Source organism: Ceratotherium simum, chromosome 17 (assembly GCF_057802395.1).
Source record: "Ceratotherium simum simum isolate JZ-2026a chromosome 17, ASM5780239v1, whole genome shotgun sequence".
NCBI lineage: Eukaryota > Metazoa > Chordata > Mammalia > Perissodactyla > Rhinocerotidae > Ceratotherium > Ceratotherium simum.
Genome location: NC_141916.1, coordinates 731,216 through 735,081, shown reverse-complemented (window position 1 = coordinate 735,081; position 3,866 = coordinate 731,216).

Sequence of the window (3,866 nt, the reverse complement as noted above, 5' to 3'; positions counted from 1 at the left end):
GTATTTTTAGTACTTGGGACACATTATTGAACAAAATAGACAAAGATTCCTGCTCTCATGGAGCTTGCAGTCTAGGAGGAAGAGATATGCACTTAAGAGTCAATATAAGAAAGAAATGAGTTGTATAGCACTACTATGGGAAAAGGGGAAGGCAGATCAAAGAAAGGTATTGGGGTGTGGGGGTGGGGAGAGAAGGTGAGTGTAAGGAGTTTGCAGAATTAAACAGGGTCTTAAAGGTGAGCCATGAGAGAAGGTGAGCATGAGCAGAGACTTGCTGCTGGTGGAGGAGTTATCAAGGCAGTTATCTGGTTAAAGAACTTTCCAGAAGGAGGGAACAGCTACAGCAAAGGCTCTCGTGGTTTCACAGATATGTGAAAAATGAACTATGTCAGAAAAAATTTCCAGCATACCTTTAAATATATTTAGTATGTATAGAGAAATGTAGTTGAAAAAGGACAAACTAGACCAGATGAACAATCCTCCACCAGAGTTTTTTATTAATTCAAGTTACACTGATTTCAAAGTACAGTAACACAACTGTGAATAACAAAAGTATTAACAAGACTTAGAGATTGTAACCATCCATGGCCAACTGATAGAGAGACTCAGAAGTCCACTCTTTGGTTCATATTTTTGGTGTAAAATAAACACTTTATTAATTTAGAAATGTGGGTGCATACTCAGACACTTTATTCATCTTAAGAAACTTAGAGAAAAACTTGATGAACTGCCTTTTTACTAAACTACCATCAGAAAAGTCAATCTGTGTATTATGGATGAGAGTTGTAAGCAGGAAAAGAATGAGGAAAGTACCTTGGCCAGCGCTTCTGTGTTCTCTGCCTCTTGCTGGGCAAATATTGGGTTGGGTTTTGTCCAAAGGGTGGAGAGTAAGGATCTCACAAATTCCCTGTTTCTTAGAATAGCTTAAGCAAATAATTTTGAATTTTTTTATTATTCTTGGATAGTATAGAGGGTAACCTCATTTTACATTTTAATAAAATGTCTTTTTTAGTTCAATTCCATGTGATAAGTGCCCACCAAAATATAAATGGGGAGACAATATAAATCATCCCTCTTGCAGAGGAGTCCTCTGGATCCTCTAGTCTTAGACATACTCAACTTCAGAAAAGAAAGTAGACAATCTAGCCTAGATTTTGACTGCAAAACTTACGTTAAAACCATATTTTATATTAGGTCTTTGCCAAAATGATGATGACAAAGGTTGGAAAATGTACTCCCTTCAAAACCAAATTCAGTTACAAATTTGGAAATCAAGTTAAGTTTCATTATTTTTGAACCAGCCATAAACATAATTAGATGGCAGTCCAACTTTACCTCACTGTTTCTAGGAAGTGGGCAAAAACAGGCACAATATTTCTGAAGTTTTCATTTATCTAAATCAATTGTCTTCAGCCTGAAGCTGAATGTTCTAAATTACAAAAGCGGAAACATCCATTGCACAGTAGACGACACAGAAAGAAAGAAGTTGGAGCGTGCCCATGGTTTCTGTTAACTGGTGGTAGACATGACTGACGTTTTGGTGAATCTAGTTTCCCCCTCCTCCCACCCTGGGGATAGATGCATCTATGCATACATGGACCTATAATTATTGTTAATTGTAACACAATTTTTGCATCACTGGGATCATGCTACGGATTTGGAAACTGTTTCTCTACCCAGCAGCAGTGCGGGAACATACTTCCAGGTCATTGTGTCTGATTGTCACACAGCAGTGCACTGCAGTATTCTGTTGTTGACTTCCAATCTTTAGAGCTCTTCCTCAATTAATGTGAGTTGCTTTAGAAGAGCAAGAAAAGGCATTCAAATGATGCTCACTTACCCCAAAAACGTTTGAAAACATGTATAGGAGAATGAACATTACAGTACTTTTAATATGGCAGTTCTAGTGCTGGTGAAACTGTCACCCCATTAAAGGAAGAAATTCTAGTGTTAGAACCAGGCATCAGGACCAGAACAACAGGGATTCTGAGCCACACCTCAACCCACAGCAAATTAGGAGGAACCTAAGCGTGTACATTGCAAACGAGCTTCTCCCATCCTCAAATGATGGCTACATGCGGGGTGGAGGAGTCTTTGATCCCTTTTTTCCATTATCCCTGGATAACTCAGTGGACTGCGCTGAGATCATCATCACAAAAACACCCTTGGGTAAAAAGGGCTGTGAAATGAATTGTGCAAATAGGAGCCATAAGTAACTGTGGCATTTCCTTTCTTTTTAAAAATTATTTTTTCTTTGCTTCTGGTTTCTTTTTGTTTAAAAACAAACAAGGGCCGGCCCTGTGGCTTGGTGGTTAAGTGTGCGCGCTGTGATGCTGGTGGCCCGGGTTCGGATCCCGGGTGCGCATCGAGGCACCACTTCTCCGTTCATCCTGAGGCCGAGTCCCGCATACAGCAACTAGAAGGATGTGCAGCTACGACATACAACTATCCACTGGGGCTTTGGGGGGAAAAATAAAATAAATAAAATCTTTAAAAAAAAACAAACAAACAAACAAACAAAAAAAACCTTAATGATACAGCTACCCTCTGACTGCTGTTCTCTCTCCTTAAATGTAATGACTGTCATGATTTTGTAGGTTATCGTTCCTAATCATCCCTTTAAACTTTATTGTAGGCATCCATAAACAATATTCAGTAATTTTTATTTTAAAGTTTACTAACTGGGATTATAGTCCATAAAGCTAAATTGTTTCCACTTTTTTCTCCCTATTACAAATTTTTTTTTGTTTTAATACATCCGTGCACGTGTTTTCCAAGCACATTTTCCATAGTTTCTCTACGGCACACACATAAAAGTTAAACTGCTTGCTCACAGGCTCTAATCATCTTTACCTTAATCTCAAATCACTAAATTGCTGTAGAGTCAGTACCAATTTGCATTCTCAACAGCAACGTATAGGAGTGCCAATTTTCCTATAGCTTCCTGCAGTCATAAGTATCAGACTTACTATTTTGCCAAATCAACATATATGAAATGGTATCTCATTTATAAAATTTGTCTTTTCTTGACTACTACTAACAGCATGTTTAAAAATGTGTAATGGCTATTATATGAGTTGCCTTTTATATCCTTTGCCTATTTTTCTTTTTCCAATTTACTTGTAGAAGTTCTCCACATATTCTAGAATTTAGATAGTAAGCATTTAATTTTTTTATTTATGTTGCAAAAATCTTCAGTCATTGTATGATTTTTCTTTTCATTTTTACAGTGTGTTTTGATCAATAGTTCTTAATTTTAATTTAGTCATTAATTAATTAGTCTGGATAGAGGTTTATCCATTTTATTGATCTTTTTCACAGGACAGGATTTTGGTTTCATTGATTTTTCTCTATCTCTTTTGTTTTCAATTTCAAATATTTCTGCTTTTGTCTTTAACTTTTCTTCCTCTTGCTTTGGATTTTATTCACTCCTTTTTTCTAGGTTCTTAAGGTAGAAACCTCGATCTTTGATTTGTGACCTTTTTTAACATAATCATTTAGTGTTTTAGCTGTTTCTCACAAATTCTGTCATTTGTATTTTCATTTTCATTCAATTCAAATTAATTTCAAATTTCCTACATAATTTTCTCTTTAACCCATAGGTTATTTAGAAGTGTTTAATTTCCAAATATTTGGGGATTTTTCAGTATTTTTCTGTTAATTTTCTGAGTGAATTCCATTCTAGTCTGAGAGTATATGCTATGTGATTTCACTTCTTTCAAATTTGTTAAAGACTGTCTTATACCAAGAATACAGTGTGTCTTGGAGAATGTTCCATGTGCACTTGAAAAAAAAATGTGTATTCTGTGTTGTGTGGAGTGTTCTAGAAATGCTGATTAGGTCAAGCTGGTTCATAGTGTGTTCAG